Below are 22,467 nucleotides of genomic sequence, written 5' to 3'. Positions count from 1 at the left end.
GGCCCCTCCTGCCTGCCTCTCCTGTCCTCCCCTCAGCCTCCTTCCTATGCCCCCAGGACCAATGTGGTGGGGGGCGGGGCCTTGGAGGGCAGGGTGCCAGTCTGGGAGCTCAGCAGGCTCCCTGGACCCAAGTAGCTGAGGCAAACACCCTCCACTCCTCTCCCGCTCCTCCCAGATGGCTCCTCCCACCTGCCTCTGCTGATCTCCCCAGCCTCAGGGGCACCGATCCTGTCTGGCCTCCACTTCTCCTCCCCCTTCAGTCCCCCCATTTCCTACTGGTTCACTTGGGGGTTCCTCCCATCTCCTTGGGCATCAGGGTTCCCCACCAGTGGCCAGCAGTTGCCCTAGTTGAGGGGAGATGCTGACTTGTCATCTTCCCACCCTGCCATCTTGACTCCGCCCTAATATTGGGTTTTAATAATCCATATACAATCCATAATCCATATAGTTAAGTCTACTTCATCTCAGCATATTTCCCTGTTTTTTGTATTCCTATGTTCTATTTCTGTTAGATATTTTGCATATATTTCATATTTTATATCTAGGCATTTGATGTTTTAGATTATTTCTGATTATTTACTTCTGGTACATAGAAATATGATTAGTTTTATATCCAGTGGCCTGTGTTGTGTTGGTAAATGTCTAATAACCAGTGTTGGAGTAAAAAAGAGCTCAAGTTTGCAGTGTTTGCTGATTTTCATGGTATAAATACCATGGTAGATTTCAAGCTACCAGTGTTCATCACTGAACAATGAATTAGGATAACATGTGCAGTAGCACGTCATTCTATGGTATTTCCATCATACACATACAGTAGATGTAAATATCCTCAAACCATAGATATTGTTAAAATGTATTAAAATGTATTAGGAGGTGGTCATTTCTGGGTATACCTTTGATTTTAATACAACTTATTTCATTATAAGTTTAATTTTTATTAATTTCTGTGCTTTACAACCTGCACATAAAATTCCTGAAAATTAAAAAAAAAAAAAAAATCAGCTCTTGTGAGCCAGTGTCTCCCAGGTGCAACAAGTTACTGCCTTTGACTTTTGTAATTCTGCTACTAGTTCTATCATTAGTTATGCTTTTTTGTGTTAGTAGTTTTTAGGATTCATAGTGTTCTACATAACAATCGGTTACCTGTGAATAAAAACATGTTACTTCTTCCTTTGTATATAGATTTTATGCTTTTCATTGCTTCTTCCCAGTTAGGACTTCCAGTAAAATTTTAATTTTAATTAGATCCACCTCTGCTTTATTGCCTGCTGTCCAACTGAAGGGTACATGGGTGATCTCTTTGCTCTCTGATTGCAGTGCCAGTTTTCTGCCCCTTAGTAGATCCCTTTCTTCCCTGGTTCCCCAATCCCAGCCTTTGGGTGTTTGCTGAAGTGCATTTGACGTAGGCCTGGGTTGCCTTGGCAGCTTTCTCTCAGTGCCCGAAATCCACTCCCAGTGTTTGGCATGTCAGCCCTCTACTTGATGAATTTTTAGAGTTCCTCAGAGAGAATTATATCAGTTACATCTGTCCTTCCCGAAGCCACCAGGAGGAAATTATCTATTGTCCTGCCCTAACTCCACCTTAAGCAATGTCAGTGTCTTGCAATTAATGATGGTCTCAAGAACCTCAGCAGGGCTTTCTCTCAGCTGTCTTGACCTAACTCCATCTTTAGGCACTCTACCCTGTTGCAGTCTTGGAAGGCCCAGGGGAAAGAATTGGCAAATGGATGCAAATTTGCACTGTGCTTAGGGCTCCTCAGGATTCTAATCCATCATGCATGTCCACACATGGTCATTAAAAATTTGACTGATTCTTCCTTACAGCCATCTGTAGTGGATTTCTCCTTTTCTCACTATTCTGCATAGAGAAAAGCAGACTTGGACCTCTTCTTTCTTAGGAAATGCTCATTATTTTCTGTAATTTAGTTCATTTAGTTTTCTTTGTTTCCTCAGCTCTCTGCTCAGTTTAAAAATGCCACGAGTTTTTGGCTTATCTGTCTTATTCTCATTGTTATGCTGGGTACAGTAAGAGTCCTGTGACTTTTTATATCCTAGCTGATAAGGAGTCTTCATTTGTTCATTCAGATTTTGAGCAGAGTCAAAAAGTCTTTATAAAGGTTCATACCATTACTTATGAGTTTTTAAGAAATTGGAAGCAAGAAAATTGGAAGTTAATTAAAATTACACCATTTGTTAGTCTCTGTATGCTATATCAAGCTATATCCAGTTAATAAGGTTATCCCAATCTCTATACAGATCTAAAATTTACTGAGCTCTACTGGCTTTACAGGCAACATTAAATTCAATTGTAACACACAATCATGAGTTTTGTACTTTGTTTTAACTGAGGAAATTGAGACTCAGGTTGTGGGACCTAGGTCACACAATCAACAACAGAGCCAGAATTCAACTTCAGTTTGTCTAATCTGAGACCCTCCACTTAACCACTATACTCATCTACTTCTAAATCTACCCAGATTTCTGAACGATGAGTAATCTGTAAGTTACCAAGCTCATGAATCACTGCATCATTGTTGCCTCAACAGGTTGACATAAGCCTATGTGCAAACATAATGTGTCAGATTTGCCAAAATTTACTTTTAAGAAGAAGAGAATTCTCCACCTGTGAGGCAAACCTATCGTTAACAATTAAAAGAAAAATAATTTGCATATCTGTAATTATTAATATGGTTGATTAATTTTCTTCTTCAGATGTGTGTTTCTGAGCTGGATAGGTATTTATCTCAGAAAGCATCCTGTGCAAGCCTGTATCCTTGGTCACCAATCCCCATTTAACTTTAAAGCTATTGTTAAAGCTGGAGTGCTCAATTTCTGATTCATTTTGGGAGAACAGCTGGAATCAACAACTTGAGGCTATTTTTTTTTCTTCCTGAATGACTTCTGTAATTATTGCTGTGTACTGTGGGCTTGGAATGTGTCTTTTTACTCAGAATTATAGAATTTGCACAAGGTCGCCACGAACCTAATTGAAGGAGTAATTACTAACTTCATTTTCTCCTTTTGTCGATATTCCTTAAGAAAATGTCTTCAAATGAATAATGTGATTGGTTTTACCAGAATCAGTCCGATTTCTCAGCCCTATGTTCAGATTTTATACACTGTGAATTATTTTAAATTTCACATGTAGGCAACGGTTATAAGAAAAGGAAATATGGAATGTTTAATTGATGAGGCTTCATTCCCATCCTAATGCTCGGAAATAGTTAAGACATTTTAACTAAAAAAAGTTCTTTCTGTACAAAAAAGTCCTTTCTGTATTAGGGCCATGCATTCAAATATGAAAAGAACTGGTTGATGTGAAAATATTTGGCTGTTGTGTCACTACTATAAATCTCTCACTTTGTAGACCTAAACACTATTAAAGTGTGTCCCTGAAATTTACTATTATACTTTGGAGTATGAAATATCCCTCTGAGCCTCAGTGCTTCTCCCCAACTTAGTACCAGGATGCACAGCTCAGAAAAACTAAACATTCCTGCTCCACTACCCTATATGTGTTTCTGAAAATCCTCAGTTCAGAAAAGTCAGAGATTGTGAGAGAAGATAGGATTGAGGAAAACCACTCGAAACCTATGAACTTTGTAACCAGAACATTGACAAAAATTAGATTAACCTTTAAAAGTCCTAACACGTAATGTGCTAATTTTTTTAATATCTCAATTTAGACTTTTCTTAAGGCAACACAAAGTGAAATAGCTGCCTATAGTCCCCTTTAGGAAACAGGTGAAACAGTTTCCTTCTCCTAGCTTAGCCATGTCAGGCCTGAGTGGCAGAGATGCTCCTTGAGACAGGAACATTTCTATCAGGACTCTTTGGAATAATATTTCAAAAAGAACAGAGTTTGGAGAGCAACAGCTACTAGACGTACTCATCTCTGTAGAAACCTTAGTTGTTCTTTTGTTTTTATGTTTTTTGAGTCAAGACGCATTTGAGCAGAGAGACAGTGATGATGAATTATTTTTAGGAAAAGGGTAAAAGAGCAAATAAATGGGCATTGGAACAATCACTTATAAATAAGGGCATCCTTTTTGCATTCAAACACTTTAGTAGTAAAAAATATCAGCAATTTATTTCACCTTTTTTGAGGGATTTACATATATGAGGCAGGATAGGGGTGGGAATTAGATACTTTTGAGGTTTTGATTGTGATTTCCTGCTCTCTCAATCCATTTATTTGTTGAATTGTACACAATTCTCACCTTGTAAAATTTAAATTAATGCTTATTAAAATAATCAGGATGTTTTCATTTTCTCATTCATCTTGTTTAGTGTATATGAAAAGAAGATGGGGCTGATGATGTTTTAATTTATGCTGACTTTCATCACTCTCTCTAGAGCTCTCTAGAGAAATATCCTGGCCTATAGAGGGAATATCTGTCAAGTGGAGCACACTTCCTTGTTCTTCAGTGAGGGGTTTAATGGAATAAATCTGGTAGATCCTGACAAGAGAACATGAAGACAGCTGTCCTGTGGGACACATGAAGGAAGACAGAATAAGGCTCACACTGCAGAACAGAAGAGAGATGGTGTACAGGGTTGGTGAAGAGGGATGGTGTACAGGTTTGCAGAAGTGCTGGGCAGTGTGAATTCAGCCATGAAGTTTCTACCTGCTCTGAGAAAGGGCATGGAAATGAACAATGCTACCAACAGTGGGACAGAGTCAGCTACGTGGCTCCAGTGTGGTGGTCGTTGGCAGTGAGCAAGCCAGGGCCACTGAGTATATACCGGGATTCGAGAGGCAACAAATACCAAACATAAGAAATGTAAGAAACGGTGAATATGGTGAAGTAAAGTAATTGAAAGAATTCAACCCTTCATTCACTTATGAACAGCCTGTCACCATAACCAATGCTGAGGTCAGCTGCTTGTCCTCATCAGGCACACAAAATAGGCTACCCATTGGCCCCATGACAGTTTAGAGCTTTGGTCATATAAAGAACCTCTGCTTTGGTGTGCTTCACCTCAGGGTCAAGTGAGTTAGCTGCCATTCACTTAAAGACCTGCTGCCAGGTCACTGGTATCTGAGCAATTGTCCCTTTCGACAGAGAACTGATACCTCTGATCTCAGATCCAACCTCTCTTTGCAGTCCCTAAAGACCTGGGTTGCCATATGGCCCAGGTTTTACATTGTTCTTCTGCAAGCCCACCTTTCTCATCTGAGACCTTGGAGTCTGCCACTCCTAGGTGCTAAACTTTGCATGCCCACCCATGACCACATAGTTTTTTTAAAGGCAATGCCATTCCACTCTTCTTTCCCCCAACAATTTTAGAACATACCTTCTCTAATAAAGCTTTGTGGAATGTTGTGAACAAAAGAGCCAACATAGCCAACAGTAGGAAAATAACATTTTAAAGTAGAAAACTCAGTAGTTTAAAAATTCAGATTTAAAGAACTTTTATATATATAACTATTCCCAAACCTTTATCCAGCCTGAGTTTTCTGAGCCTCCTAAGTCCCCTTCATCAATAACGTGCTTCAAAACAGTGTCTTTGTAGGAAAAGCAACGCCACTTTAGAGGAGCAAAGAGAGGTCGAACAAGGTTCATAGCTTTAAATGTAAGGTGAGCGCTGTATGAGTTTCTTCCTCTTAAAATAACATTACTTATTATTGAAGTCAATGCTTTAACAATATTTGCGGAGCAGTTTAAACATTTTAGGGCATATATACAATCTCTGATGTAAGCATGGAAACTACGTTATCTCCATTTAATTACACAAGAAAAATTAGAATGAAATTTAATGATTTTTCTCAACTAGTTTTGCAAATTAGGTCTTGAATTCAAGATTTTCTGTATTCTTCTCAATACTTCTGTTTTTCTTTCTGCTTTTGGTAACCAGAGTATTTTTGAGGTGTTTCTGCCCCAAATACCACTTGTCTTTTTTTTTACAAAAGATTTTGGTGTATATTTAGGTCAAAGAGCTAGTGAAGCTTCGCTGGAAGATTTTTCACTCAGAAAATGAAATGTAGAATGCTCTCTGGAGCTGTGAATGACCAAAGGAGGGTGGCTACTTTCAAGACAGCAGTTTAATCTTCATTGTTAGGAAACCTAGGCTAAGCGATCCCAGTTCAAAGATTCTTCAGTTATCCAGAGACTAGATTGTTTTCCAAAGCTTAATGGACAGGTCTTAAAAGGGCTTTTTGACGTAGAATGTCCACATTCCTAGAGACATCATATAAATATAGGAAAATTTACACTTGTCTAACCAGCTAAATAAAGATGGATAAATGAGGAAGAGGCCTATGGATCTTAATAATAATACCTTGTCAGAATGGCCATCATCAAAAAATCTACAAACAATAAATGCTGGAGAGGGTGTGCTGAAAAGGGAACCCTCTTGCACTGTTGGTGGGAATGTAAATTGATACAGCCACTATGGAGAACAGTATGCAGGTTCCTTAAAAAACTAAAAGTAGAACTACCGTACGACCCAGCAATCCCACTACTGGGCATATACCCTGAGAAAACCATAATTCAAAAATAATCATGTACCACAATGTTCATTGCAGCTCTATTTACAATAGCCAGGACATGGAAGCAACCTAAGTGTCCACTGACAGATGAATGGATAAAGAAGATGTCTTTGTCCATTCATATATACAATGGAATATTACTCAGCCATAAAAAGAAATGAAATTGAGTTATTTGTAGTGAGGTGGATGGACCTAGAGTGTGTCATACAGAGTGAAGTAAGTCAGAAAGAGAAAAACAAATACCGTATGCTAACACATATATATATGGAATCTAAAAAAAAAAAAATGGTTATGAAGAACCTAGGGGCAAGATGGGAATAAAGATGCAGTCCTACTAGAGAATGGACCTGAGGACACAGGGAGGGGGAAGTGTAAGTTGGGACAAAGTGAGAGAGTGGCATGCACATATATACACTACCAAATGTAACATAGATAGCTAGTGGGAAGCAGCCACATAGCACAGGGAGATCAGCTCGCTGCTTTGCGACCACCTAGAGGGGTGGGATAGGGAAGGTGGAAGGGAGGGAGATGCAAGAGGGAAGAGATATGGGGATATATGTATATGTATAGCTGATTCACTGTTATAAAGCAGAAACTAACACACCATTGTAAAGCAATTATACTCCAATAAAGATGTTTAAAAATAAATAAATAAATAAAATAGCTGTGTGCATGCAAAAAATAATAATAATAATACCTTGGTAGAGAGGACAGGTGGTGTTCAAATAAATGGCTAAAAACCACTCCTCTGTGTGTAAACCATTGCCAGAGCTTGTTAGGGCCTTTCTCGTACAATCTATTCTGCATAGCATACTTAGAATAATGTCCCTAAGTGTCACATTGCTTGAGTACCTCTTTTCTTTCTAAAGAGTCAACAGAAGAGAGGCAGCATAGCAAAGGGAAAATATATGGGTTTATATTTAAGGCAAACAATCCCAAGACTAGCTGTTTATTTACTAACTGATCTTGTAAAATTATGTAACCAATTTTCTTTGTATAAACTGAAACTTCCTAAATGTGTCTTGTATTCTACTATCTCAATATTTTGCTGATGTATTCCTCTTTCTCAAATGCTGACTCCTTTATTTGTACTTACCTAAAACCACCCAGTCTTCAAGACTCAACTCAGATATTTACTTCAGAATATTTCCCACAATACCACTCAACTCTTGATATAGTTGCAGGTATTTTATTGCAGCTATAATCAATTCTTAGAACACTGACAAATTATTTTTAAAAATATAGAAGGGGAGGATTAACCAAGATGGCGGAGTAGAAGGACGTGCTCTCAGTCCCTCTTGCTAGAGCACCAGAATCAAAACTGGCTGCTGGACAATCATTGACAGGAAGAACCTGGACTTCACCAAGGAGGATACCCCACATCCAAGGACAGAGGAGAAGCCACAGTGAGACGGTAGGAGGGGCGCAATCAGAGTAAAATCAAATCCCATAACTGCTGGGTGGGTGACTCACAGACTGGCGAACATTTATACCACAGAAGTCCACCCACTGGAGTGAAGGTTCTGAGCCCCACGTCAGGCTTCCCAACCTGGGGGTCCGGCTACGGGAGAAGGAATTCCTAGAGAATCAGACTTTGAAGCCTAGTGGGAATTGATTGCAGGACTTTGACAGGACTGGGGGAAACAGAGACCCCACTCTTGGAGGGCACACACAAAGTAATGTGTGCATCGGGACCCAGGGGAAGGAGCAGTGACCCTGGGGGAGACTGAACCAGACCTACCTGCTGGTGTTGGGGGGTCTCCTGCAGAGGCGAGTGGTGGCTCTGTTTCACCGGGGGGATAAGGACACTGGCAGCCGAGGTTCTGGGAAGTTCTCCTTGCCGTGAGCCCTCCCAGAGTCTGCCATTAACCCCACCAAAGAGCACGGGTAGGCTCCAGTGTTGGGTTGCCTCAGGCAAAACAACCAACAGGGAGGGAACCCAGCCCCACCCATCAACAGTTAAGTGGATTAAGGTTTTACTGAGCTCTGACCGCCACAGCAACAGGGAGGGAACCCAGCCCCACCCATCAACAGTCAAGTGGATTAAGGTTTTACTGAGCTCTGACCGCCACAGCAACAGTCAGCTCTACCCATCACCAGAGCCTCCCATCAAGCCTCTTAGATAGCCTCAACCACCAGAGGGCAGAGAGCAGAAGCAAGAAAAACTACAATCCTGCAGCCTGCGGACCAAAAACCACAGTTACAGAAAGATAGAGAAGATGAAAAGGCAGAGGGCTATATACCAGATGAAGGAACAAGAAAAAAACCCAGAAAAACAACTAAATGAAGTGGAGATAGGCAAACTTCCAGAGAAAGAATTCAGAATAATGATAGTGAAGATGATCCAGGACCTCGGAATAAGAATGGAGGCAAAGATTGAGAAGATGCAAGAAATGATTAACAAAGACCTAGAAGAATTAAAGAACAAACAAACAGAGATGACCAATACAATAACTGAAATGAAAACTACACTAGAAGGAATCAATAGCAGAATAACTGAGGCAGAAGAACGGATAAGTGACCTGGAAGACAGAATGGTGGAATTCACTGCTGCGGAACAGACTAAAGAAAAAAGAATGAAAAGAAATGAAGACAGCCTAAGAGACCTCTGGGACAACATTAAACGCAACAACATTCGCATTATAGGGGTCCCAGAAGGAGAAGAGAGAGAGAAAGGACCAGAGAAAATATTTGAAGAGATTATAGTCGAAAACTTCCCTAACATGGGAAAGCAGATAGCCACCCAAGTCCAGGAAGCGCACAGAGTCCCATACAGAATAAACCCAAGGAGAAACACGCCGAGACACATAGTAATCAAAGTGGCAAAAATTAAAGACAAAGAAAAATTATTGAAAGCAGCAAGGGAAAAACGACAAATAACATACAAGGGAACTCCCATAAGGTTAACAGCTGATTTCTCAGCAGAAACTCTGCAAGCCAGAAGGGAGTGGCATGATATACTTAAAGTGATGAAAGGGAAGAACCTACAACCAAGATTACTCTACCCGGCAAGGATCTCATTTAGATTTGATGGAGAAATCAAAAGCTTTACAGACAAGCAAAAGCTAAGAGAATTCAGCACCACCAAACCAGCTCTACAACAAATGCTAAAGGAACTTCTCTAAGTGGGAAACACAAGAGAAGAAAAGGACCTACAAAAACAAACCCAAAACAATTAAGAAAATGGTCATAGGAACATACATATCGATAATTACCTTAAACGTGAATGGATTAAACGCCCCAACCAAAAGACATAGACTGGCTGAATGGATACAAAAACAGGACCCATATATATGCTGTCTACAAGAGACCCACTTTAGACCTAGGGACACATACAGACTGAAAGTTAGGGGATGGAAAAAGATATTCCATGCAAATGGAAATCAAAAGAAATCTGGAGTAGCTATACTCATATCAGATAAAATAGACTTTAAAATAAAGAATGTTACAAGAGACAAGGAAGGACACTACATAATGATCCAGGGATCAATCCAAGAAGAAGATATAACAATTATAAATATATATGCACCCAACATAGGAGCACCTCAATACATAAGGCAACTGCTAACAGCTATAAAAGAGGAAATCGACAGTAACACAATAATAGTGGGGGACTTTAACACTTCACTTACACCAATGGACAGATCATCCAAAATGAAAATAAATAAGGAAACAGAAGCTTTAAATGACACAATAGACCAGATAGATTTAATTGATATATATAGGACATTCCATCCAAAAACAGCAGATTACACATTCTTCTCAAGTGCGCACGGAACATTCTCCAGGATAGATCACATCTTGGGTCACAAATCAAGCCTCAGTAAATTTAAGAAAATTGAAATCATATCAAGCATCTTTTCTGACCACAACGCTATGAGATTAGAAATGAATTACAGGGAAAAAAACGTAAAAAAGACAAACACATGGAGGCTAAACAATACGTTACTAAATAACCAAAAGATCACTGAAGAAATCAAAGAGGAAATCAAAAAATACCTAGAGACAAATGACAATGAAAACACGACGACCCAAAACCTATGGGATGCAGCAAAAGCGGTTCTAAGAGGGAAGTTTATAGCTATACAAGCTTACCTAAAGAAACAAGAAAAATCTCAAGTAAACAATCTAACCTTACACCTAAAGAAACTAGAGAAAGAAGAACAAACAAAACCCAAAGTTAGCAGAAGGAAAGAAATCATAAAGATCAGAGCAGAAATAAATGAGATAGAAACAAAGAAAACAATAGCAAAGATCAATAAAACTAAAAGTTGGTTCTTTGAGAAGATAAACAAAATTGATAAGCCATTAGCCAGACTCATCAAGAAAAAGAGGGAGAGGACTCAAATCAATAAAATCAGAAATGAAACAGGAGAAGTTACAACAGACACCGCAGAAATACAAAGCATCCTAAGAGACTACTATAAGCAACTTTATGCCAATAAAATGGACAACCTGGAAGAAATGGACAAATTCTTAGAAAGGTATAACCTTCCAAGACTGAATCAGGAAGAAACAGAAAATATGAACAGACCAATCACAAGTAATGAAATTGAAACTGTGATTAAAAATCTTCCAACAAACAAAAGTCCAGGACCAGATGGCTTCACAGGTGAATTCTATCAAACATTTAGAGAAGAGCTAACACCCATCCTTCTCAAACTCTTCCAAAAAATTGCAGAGGAAGGAACACTCCGAAACTCATTCTATGAGGCCACCATCACCCTGATACCAAAACCAGACAAAGACACTACAAAAAAAGAAAATTACAGACCAATATCACTGATGAATATAGATGCAAAAATCCTCAACAAAATACTAGCAAACAGAATCCAACAACACATTAAAAGGATCATACACCACGATCAAGTGGGATTTATCCCAGGGATGCAAGGATTCTTCAATATACGCAAATCAATCAATGTGATACACCATCTTAACAAACTGAAGAATAAAAACCATATGATCATCTCAATAGATGCAGAAAAAGCTTTTGACAAAATTCAACACCCATTTATGATAAAAACTCTCCAGAAAGTGGGCATAGAGGGAACCTACCTCAACATAATAAAGGCCATATATGACAAACCCACAGCAAACATCATTCTCAATGGTGAAAAACTGAAAGCATTTCCTCTAAGATCAGGAACGAGACAAGGATGTCCACTCTCACCACTATTATTCAACATAGTTCTGGAAGTCCTAGCCACGGCAATCAGAGAAGAAAAAGAAATAAAAGGAATACAAATTGGAAAAGAGGAAGTAAAACTGTCACTGTTTGCGGATGACATGATACTATACATAGAGAATCCTAAAACTGCCACCAGAAAACTGCTAGAGCTAATTAATGAATATGGTAAAGTTGCAGGATACAAAATTAATGCACAGAAATCTCTTGCATTCCTATACACTAATGATGAAAAATCTGAAAGAGAAATTATGGAAACACTCCCATTTACCATTGCAACAAAAAGAATAAAATACCTAGGAATAAACCTACCTAGGGAGACAAAAGACCTGTATGCAGAAAACTATAAGACACTGATGAAAGAAATTAAAGATGATACCAACAGATGGAGAGATATACCATGTTCTTGAATTGGAAGAATCAACATTGTGAAAATGAGTATACTACCCAAAGCAATCTACAGATTCAATGCAATCCCTATCAAATTACCAACGGCATTTTTTACGGAGCTAGAACAAATCATCTTAAAATTTGTATGGAGACACAAAAGACCCCGAATAGCCAAAGCAGTCTTGAGGCAAAAAAATGGAGCTGGAGGAATCAGACTCCCTGACTTCAGACTATACTACAAAGCTACAGTAATCAAGACAATATGGTACTGGCACAAAAACAGAAACATAGATCAATGGAACAAGATAGAAAGCCCAGAGATTAACCCACGCACCTATGGTCAACTAATCTATGACAAAGGAGGCAAAGATATACAATGGAGAAAAGACAGTCTCTTCAATAAGTGGTGCTGGGAAAACTGGACAGCTACATGTAAAAGAATGAAATTAGAATACTCCCTAACACCATACACAAAAATAAACTCAAAATGGATTAGAGACCTAAATATAAGACTGGACACTATAAAACTCTTAGAGGAAAACATAGGAAGAACACTCTTTGACATAAATCACAGCAAGATCTTTTTTGATCCACCTCCTAGAGTAATGGAAATAAAAACAAAAATAAACAAGTGGGACCTAATGAAACTTCAAAGCTTTTGCACAGCAAAGGAAACCATAAACAAGACGAAAAGACAACCCTCAGAATGGGAGAAAATATTTGCAAATGAATCAACGGACAAAGGATTAATCTCCAAAATATATAAACAGCTCATTCAGCTCAATATCAAAGAAACAAACACCCCAATCCAAAAATGGGCAGAAGACCTAAATAGACATTTCTCCAAAGAAGACATACAGACGGCCACGAAGCACATGAAAAGCTGCTCAACATCACTAATTATTAGAGAAATGCAAATCAAAACTACAATGAGGTATCACCTCACTCCTGTTAGAATGAGGATCATCAGAAAATCTACAAACAACAAATGCTGGAGAGGGTGTGGAGAAAAGGGAACCCTCTTGCACTGTTGGTGGGAATGTAAATTGATACAGCCACTCTGGAGAACAATATGGAGGTTCCTTAAAAAACTAAAAATAGAATTACCATATGACCCAGCATTCCCACTACTGGGCATATACCCAGAGAAAACCGTAATTCAAAAAGACACATGCACCCGAATGTTCATTGCAGCACTATTTACAATAGCCAGGTCATGGAAGCAACCTAAATGCCCCTCAACAGAAGAATGGATAAAGAAGATGTGGTACATATATACAATGGAATATTACTCAGCCATAAAAAGGAACGAAATTGAGTCATTTGTTGTGACGTGGATGGATCTAGAGACTGTCATACAGAGTGAAGTAAGTCAGAAAGAGAAAAACAAATATCATATATTAATGCATGTATGTGGAACCTAGAAAAATGGTACAGATGAGCCAGTTTGCAGGGCAGAAGTTGAGACACAGATGTAGAGAATGGACATATGGACACCAAGGGGGGAAAACTGCGGTGAGGTGGGGATGGTGGTGTGCTGAATTGGGCGATTGGGATTGACATGTATACACTGATATGTATAAAATTGATGCCTAATAAGAACCTGCAGTATAAAAAAACAAACAAAACAACTAATACTAAACTTTCATTGGGTTATTTGTATGGAAATATGTTAATATAAATGTTTCAGACATTACATGAAATTCCTAAAAATCTTATATTTGTATTTGTATGGAAATATGTATGGAAATATGTTAATATAAATGTTTCAGACATTGCATGAAATTTCTAAAAATCTTATATTTGTATTTGTATGGAAATATGTTAATATAAATGTTTCAGACATTACATGAAATTTCTAAAAATCTTATATGTTCTGGTATAATGTTATAAGTAATAATCCTAGTTATTACTTTAAAATGTATATCTCAGAAATAACTAATTTTCTTGTCAACTGCATTATTATGAACTTTCATCAAATCTTTTACCGTGGTCATTTTTAAGTCTTTTGTCATTTACAGACAGTTCTGGGTGTACTCTGATGATTTTGCAAATATGTTCCTATAAAAGGGTTTCATCTTCAAGAAATTCATGGAAAAGACTCTGACAAGTACAGGTTTCTGGTAACTGACTGTACTGCTGAACTGAATGGATAAGCATTTTCAGAACTCTGATGGAAGGCTGATGAACTCATAAAAGTGCTAACAAAAGATCAAGATGAAAAAAAACAATTAATTACATGGGACTGAGTGAACTGATGAGGATGAGTATAATTTTTGTGACTTTCTGTCTGAATTAAAAAAAAAAAAAAAAATCCCACAAGGACTCAGAGGCAAAGAATATACAAATCAATTTTCACTGCAAAGTAAAGGAGCTGTTACAGTGGAGGATTACTGGACTGAATGTCAATATTATGACATAGTATGAGTGTGTTTCATGTTTGGTAATTGCAATCATTGTTGTTTTTGTTGTGGTCATCCATGTACAATGCTTGGTGTCAGTCTATTTATCTCTTGTAAAAATAAAATACAGTGTGTGTGTGTGAAAAAAAAAAAAAAAAAAGATTTGAAAAACTAAAAAAAAAAAAAAAAAAGTAAAGACTCTTAGATGAAAAAAAAAAAAAAATATAGAAGGGGAAAGCCAACAAAAGTCATTTTTAAATAACATTTTTCCCCTCAGTGTGAAATCCCTTGCCTTTGTTTCCTTAAAATAGTTATGTGACCCTTCATTGTTTCCACTAAGTGAAAGCCTGTAAGATTTTCTCCTCTCTTCTTCCCCGCTTCTCTCCCCCCCCCCCACTCTCTTCCCTTCATCACCTCTCTTCTCTTCTTTTCTCTTACACACACACACACACACACACACACACACACACACACACACACACACACACACACATATCTCAATCAGTAGAGCAAGCCAGAAGAGAAGCTAAGACAGGAGGGTAGTCTCCTCTTGCCCTAAAATCACAACGCTTACTTAGATGGCAATACTCTGATTTCCTAGGAGGCTGCCCTACTGTTACATTTTTGTTTTTTAAATAAAAGTTGTAAATAGCACAAATATCACAGGCTGGGTTATCTAGTACTTAAACCTTCTCCAACTAGATTTTTGTGGTGTCTTTGCTTCGACTTCTGTCTGATCACTTTGCCTTTTATTATTTTGCTCCTCAGAATTATCAAACTCAATGTGACAGATCCTTTAAAATTACAACCAACTTACAGGAAAATATTAAAAGAAAAGTAAATTACACATATATTTGATTTATAGAAAAGTGTATACATAAGATATTTTGTGTTTTTAAAATATAATTTATTCCCTGCCAGTTTTCAAAGAATGATCATTTGAGAGGGCAAGGAAAACCAACAAAAATAAGTGAAGGAAATGGTGTAAATTAAACTATGATAAGGAAAATTTGAAGTCATATAGAATTAATTCTTTTTATTTTATACTAAAGGTAAAAATACTCAAATTATTGAATAAAAGCAGAAAGAAGAAAAATATACCTATTATCCCATGATTCAAGCATAACCCCTGTCAATATTTTGCTGATTCCTTCTAATTCTTTTCTTTTTTGAAATTGAAGTATAGTTGATTTGCAATATTGTGTTAGTTGCAGGTATACAGCAAAGTGATTCAGTTATTTTTTTCAGATTATATTTAAGTATAGATTATTACAAGATATTGAATATAATTCCTTGTGCTCTACAGTAAATCTTTGTTGCTTATCTATTTTATGCATAAGAGATTGTATCTATTAATCTCATGCTCCTAATTAGTCCCTCCTTCTCTCCTTCTTCCCTTTGGTAAGCATAAGTTTGTTTTCTATGTCTATCTGTTTCTGTTTTATATATAGTTTCATTAGTATTATTTTTAGATTCCACATATAATTGATATCACATAACATTTGTCTTTCTCTGTCTGACTTACTTCACTAAGTATAGTATTCTCTAGGTCCATCCATGTTGCTGGAAATCATAATATTTTATTCTTTTTATGGCTGAATAATATTCCATTATATACATATACCACTTATTCTCAAGCCAATTGTCTGTTGATGGGCACTTTCTTCCTTTCCATTAGCTGTCTTTTCATTTTGTAGATGATTTCCTTTGCTGTGCAAAAATTTTTGCTGTGCAAAAATTTTAGTGGGACCTTTAGGTCCCATTTATTTTTGCTTTTATTTCTTTTGCCTTGGGAGACCGATCTAAGAAAATATTGCCATGATTTATGTCCAAGAATGTTATGCCTATTTCCTCTTATAGGAGTTTTATGGTGTCAGGTCTTAGATTTAAGTCTTTAAAACATTTTGAGTTTATTTTTGTATACAGTGTGAAGGAGTGTTCTAATTTCTTTGATTTACATGTGGCTGTCCAGCTTTCCCAACACCATAGGTTGAAGAGACTGCCTTTTCTCCATTGTTCATTCTTACCTCCTTTGTCATAGATTAATTGCATGGGTTTATTTCTGGGCTCTCTATTCTGTTCCATTGCTCTATATGTCTGTTTTTGTGCCAATAGCATGCTGTTTTGATTACTGTAGCTTTGTAATATTGTCTGAAGACTGGAAGGGTTGTGCCTTCAGCTTTGCTCCTTTTCCTCAGGATGGCTTTGGTAATTCTGGGCCTTTCATTGTTCAATATAAACTTTAGAATTATTTGTTCTAGTTCGTGAAAAACGTCATGGGGATTTTGATAGGGATTATATTAAATCTGTAGATTTCTTTGGGTAGTATGGACATTTTAATAATATTAATCCTTCCAATCCAAGAGCATGGGATATCTTTCCATTTCTTTAAATTATTTTCAATATCCTTTATCAATGTTTTATAGGTTTCAGCATATAGGTCTTTCACCTATTTGATTAAGTTTATTCCTAGGTATTTTTTGGACACAATTTTAAACAAGATTTTAAAAAATTTTCTCTTTCTGTTCTTTCATTATTAGTATAAAGAAATGGAACAGACTTATGTATATTAATCTTTCATCCTGCTACTTTGCTGAATTAATTTACTACTTCTAACAGTTTTTGTGTGGACACTTTAGGGTTCTTTATATAGAGTATCATGTCATCTGCAAATAGTGACAGTTTTACCATTTCCCTTCCAATTTGGATACCTTTTATTTTATTTTATTTTATTTTTTATTTTTGACTTTTTTGGCTGCTTACTGGGGCTAGGACTTGCAATACTAATTGAATAGAAGTGGTGAGACTGGGCATCCTTGTCTTTTTCCTGGATTTAGCACGAAGACTTCTAGCTTTTCACCATTATGTATTATGCTGGCTGTTGGTTTGTAATAAATGGTTCTTATTATGTTGAAATACATTCCCTCTATCCCAACTTTGATGAGAGTTTTTATCATAAATGGGTGTTGAATTTTTTCAAATAGTTTTTCTGCTTCTCTTGAGATCATCATGTGTTTTGTGTCTTTCCTTTTGTTAATGTGGTGTATCACATTGCTTGATTTGCATATGTTGAACCATCCTTGCAGCCCTGGAGTGAATCCAACTTCATCATGGTGTATGATCCTTTTTACTAATAAACAAAATATTTTGTTGAGAATTTTTGCATCTATATTCATCAAAAATATTGGCCTGTAATTCTCTTTTTTTGTAGTGTCTTTGGTTTTGGTATGAGGGTGATGGTGGCTTCATAGGATGAATTTGGGAGTGTTCCCTTCTCTTCCATTTTATGGAATAGTTTCAGAAGAATAGGTATAAGTTCTTCTTTGTATGTTTTGTAGAATTCCCCAGTGAAGTCCTCTGGTCCTGGGCTTTTGTTTGCAGGGAGGTTTCTTGGTTTTTTGTTTTGTTTTGTTTTTTTGTTTTGTTTTTCTGTAGTTGTTGTTGTTGTTTTACAGACTCTATTTCACTTTTAGTTATCAGTCTGTTTCTTCTTGACTCAGTTTTGGCAGGCTCTACGTTTCTAGAAACTTGTTCATTTCTTCTAGATTGTCCACATTTTTTTGTCATTTAACTGTTCATAGTATTCTCTTATGATTTGTTGTACTTCTGTCCTACTTGTTATTATTTCTCCTATTTCATTTCTCATTTTATTTATTTGTGTCCTCTCTATTTTCTTCTTGGTGAGCCTGGCTAAAGGTTTGTCAATTTTGTTTGTCTTTTCAAAAAACCAGCTCTTGGTTTCATTGATCTTTTCCATTATTTTTTAATCTCTCTTTATTTCCTCTCTCATCTTTATTATTTCCTTCCTTCTGCTGACTTTGGGTTTTGTTTGTTCTTTTTCTAATTCTTTTAGGTGGTAGCTGAGGTTGTTTATTTGAGATTTTTCTTGTTTCTTGAGGAAGGCCTCTACTACACTGAACTTCCCTCATAGAATTGCTTTTACTGCATCCCATAGATTCTGTAATGTGTTTACATTTTCATCTGTCTCAGAGTAATTTCTAATTTCTTCTTTGATTTCATTTTTGACCCATTTTATTAGTAGCATGTTGTTTAGTCTCCTTGTGTTCATTCTTTTCCAATCTTTCTTTTTGTGGTTGAATTGCAGTTTCATATAATTGTGCTCAGAAAAGATGCTTGAAATCATTTCTATCCTCTTAAATTTGTGGAGGTTTGTTTTGTTACCTAGTATGTGGTCTATCCTAGAGAATATTTCATGAACACTTGAAAGGAATTTGTATTCTGCATTTTTTTTGCATGTAGTGTCCTGTAGATATCGATTAAGTCTAACTGGTCTGTTGTGTTTTTTAGGACATCTTTTGCCTTATTGATTTACTGTCTTGATGATCTGGCCATTGATATTAGTGGGGTATTAAAATCTTCTACTATTTTTGTATTATTTTTAATTTCTCCCTTTTTGTTTATTAGTATTTGTTTTATATATTTAGGTGCTCCTATATTGAATGTGTATATGTTAATAAGTGTAGTATCCTCTCCTTGTATTGATCCCTTTATCATTATATAATGCCCTTCTTTGTCTTTCTTTAGGACTTTGTTTTAAAGTCTATTTTGTCTGATATTAGTATTGCTACTCACACTTTCTTCTCATTTCCCTTAGCATGAAATATCATTTTTCATCTCATTACGTTCAGTCTGTGTGTGTCTTTCACCCTGACGTGAGTCTCTTGTAGGTAGCATATTTTGGGTTCTTGATTTTTTATCCAATCTGTCACTCTATGTCTTTTGATCAGAGCATTTAGTCCATTGACGTTTAAAGTAATTATGGATGTGTATGTACTTATCGCCATTTTAATCCTTGTTTTCCAGTTTTTTCTTTTTGTAGTTCTTCTTTATTCATTTCTTCTTTTTTTTTTCCTTTTGTGCTTTGATGATTTTCTTTTGTAATATGTTTTTGTTTTTTGTATTTTGTTAATCTTATGTATGTTTTTGATTTGTGGTTACCATGGAGTTCAAGTATGTTGATGCATAACTGTATCTACTTGCTGATAGCCATTCAAGTTCAAACACACTCTAAAAGATCTACATTTTATACTCCCCTCCCCCACATTTTGTAAGTTTGATGTCCTATTTTATATCTTCATGCTTATCCTTTTACTGTTAATTGTAGTTATAATTGCTTTTTACAATTTTTTAGTGTTTTTTAATCTATGTACTAGCTTATTTAAGTGATCTTCAATCATTTTATATATTTGCCATTCCTATTGTGAGTTTCCCTTTCCTATAGATTCTTGCTTCTTTTCTATTCAGAGAAGACCCCTCAATATTTCTTTTAAGGTAGGCTTAGTATTGCAGAATTCTTTTAGTCTTTGCTTATCTGAGAAATTCTTTATCTCTCCTTCTATTCTAAATGATAATCTTGCTGAGTAGAGTATCCTAGGTTGCTGGGTTTACCTTTCAGGACTTTCAATACATCATGCCACTTCCTTCTGGCCTGCAAAATTCCTGCAGAGAAATCAGCTGATAGCCTTATGTAGGTTCCCTTGTAATTGACTTTGTTTTTCTCTTGCTGCCTTTAGAAACCTCTCTTTATCTGTAACTTTTGCCATTTTAATTATTATATGTCTTGGTGTGGGTCTGCTTAGGTTCATCTTCTTTGGGACCCTCTGTTCATCCTGTAACTGAATATCTTTTTCCTTCTTTAGATTTGGGAAGTTTTCAGCCAAAATTTCTTCAAATACATTTTTTTTTAAATGAGGTGCGTTTTAAATTTATTATTTATTTTATTATTTTTATTTTTGGCTGTGTTGGGTCTTCGTTTCTGTGCGAGGGCTTTCTCTAGTTGTGGCAAGTGGGGGCCACTCTTCATCGCGGTTCATGGGCCTCTCACTATCGTGGCCTCTCTTGTTGCGGAGCACAGGCTCCAGACGTGCAGGCTCAGTAGTTGTGGCTCACAGGCCTAGTTGCTCCGCGGCATGTGGGATCTTCCCAGACCAGGGCTCGAACCTGTGTCCCCTGCATTGGCAGGCAGATTCTCAACCACTGCGCCACCAGGGAAGCCCTCAAATACATTTTTGATCCCCTTCTCTCTCTCTTCTCCTTATGGAGCCCCCATTATGCATAGGTTGTCCTGTTTTATATTACCCCATAGATCTTGTATGTTGCTTTCATTTTTTTTTTCTTCATTTGTCTTTCTGTCTGCTGTTCTAATTGAGGGGTTTTCATTATTCTATCTTTCAGATCACTTATTCATTCGTCTGTGTCCTTTAGTCTGGACTTAATTGCTTCTAGATTGTTTATTTTTGATCAGTTCATCTAGATTGTTTCTAGATTGTTTATTTTTGATTGGTTCATCTTTATAGTTTCTAGTTCCTTGTTCCAGTTACCTACATTTCTATCAATAATACTTCTTAATTAATTTAGTATTTTTATTACCTCCTTTTTGAACTCAGGGTGTAGTACACTGGTGAGGTCTGTTTTATTATTTGTTCTTTCAGGTGTTTCTCTTGTTCTTTTAGTTGGAAATAGTTCCTCTGCTTTTTCATTTTACTTAACTTTGTCTGTATCAATTTAGGAGAAACAATTATCTACTCTGGTCTTGAAAGGGTGTTTTTATGTGGGAGTTTCCCTGTGTAGATTGTGTGTTTCCAATGTGTTTGGTGAGAGGGCTGGTTTTGTTATGGATACCAGCCATGTCTTTCCCCAGGGTTTGCTGCATGTTATCCCTTTAATATGAGGTGTGGTTTGTGTTGTGGTATCTGGAGCCTGTGCTGGATGTGACATGGGGCTTCCTTTCTGCTCCATGCTGTCATTGCCCTGTCAGGGGTGGGATCTGCTCCCCATTAGTTGGAGTAGAAGTCCTGAGGGTTAGGTTTGATCAGGCTCCATTTTCCTCAAGTGCATTCTCTGCCCCAAAGGGGGTGAGCATTAAAACAAGTCGCATGTGCTACAGAGGACCTGTGTGCCACCTGTGTAGACATCTGCAGTTCTGCTCAGAAGTGTCCCCTCCTCTGATGTGTTCATCCTAGATCTAGTGCAAGTCTGTTGTGTGGAGTAAGCTAGGGCTGAGGGTACGGGTGCTGTGACTGCAGGAATTGAGATGGTGATGCTATCACCAGAGATCTGTGGTACTTCTGTGGCAGACTTGTCCCAGGACCTGTCTGCCCCAGATCTAGCACCAAGCTGTGGTGTGAAGTGGGTGAAGCTAGGGTACTCCCACTGGGAGATGAACTGCTGCATACTCCTAAGCATGCAGACAAGGGCTGCTACTGCCCCACCTGGACCATACTGTAGGCCCTCCTGCTCCTGCTTGTCTGCATAGTTAGAGGAGTCCACTCCCAGGGCCTGTCTTCCGGAGATTCAGGGCTTAGCCATTGCGCACTATTGTGATGCTGCCCCATGTGTGCTCTAACAGTGTCCTCTACAGCACTGCCCAGATCATACCCCAAATGTCCTAGTCTCTCTCTGCATAGCTTGTCCAAGTATCTGCCCAGATCACATGCTAAGCTGTGGAGTGGAGTGAGCAGGGCCTCGGTGTTCTCCTCTTCTCCGAGAGAAGTGCTGTGAGGTGGCAGCCCCCAGTGAAGGGCTCTCTCCACTCTGAATGTCAGCAAGCAGCCAGCATGTGCACACTCCTCAGGATTAGAGTCTAGGCTTCTCCAGTCCTTCTATCTGAAAGTGGGTTTCCCAGCAGGCAACAGGGGGCTGTCTTCTCTGCACAGGACCACAGGACTGGGATGTCCAGATTGTGGTTCGACTTGCTCACTCCCCCAGGTAATGGTCTGCCCATGTGGACCTCCTCCTCCTTACAGATACCTCTGAGGGGTGCAGGTACCAACCCAATGTGTTTTTTTCCATCCTACCTGGTTAAGTGGAGGTCTTTCTTGCAGCTTTGGTTTTATAAGGGTTCTTTTCAGTTTCCAGTTAGTTTTCATGAGAATTGTTCCACATGTAGATATATTTTTGATGTGATTGTGGGGGGAGGTTAGTGTCATGTCTTCCTACACCACCATCTTCCTCATCTCTTAATTCTTTTCTAA

At 37.6% G+C, this 22,467-nt stretch overlaps 2 long non-coding RNA genes across 2 annotated transcripts in view; both read left to right on the top strand.

Moving 5' to 3' along the window:
• The first annotated feature begins 5,979 nt into the window (after positions 1 to 5,979).
• Positions 5,980 to 22,467, top strand: part of LOC309644279 — a 249,827-nt gene continuing 233,339 nt past the window's right edge. Inside the window, exon 1 of the long non-coding RNA XR_014254343.1 lies at positions 5,980 to 6,781. This is a non-coding gene — a long non-coding RNA (uncharacterized lncRNA). The remainder of the gene's footprint in view (positions 6,782 to 22,467) is intronic.
• The window catches only part of LOC309644274, a 66,271-nt gene continuing 57,102 nt past the window's right edge, over positions 13,299 to 22,467 (top strand). The window contains exon 1 of the long non-coding RNA XR_014254338.1: positions 13,299 to 14,612. This is a non-coding gene — a long non-coding RNA (uncharacterized lncRNA). The remainder of the gene's footprint in view (positions 14,613 to 22,467) is intronic.

This window comes from Balaenoptera physalus (assembly GCF_965194825.1).
Source record: "Balaenoptera physalus genome assembly, chromosome: 15".
NCBI lineage: Eukaryota > Metazoa > Chordata > Mammalia > Artiodactyla > Balaenopteridae > Balaenoptera > Balaenoptera physalus.
The sequence above is the reverse complement of the archived record's forward strand: the minus strand, read 5'-3'. Positions and strand labels throughout refer to the sequence as shown.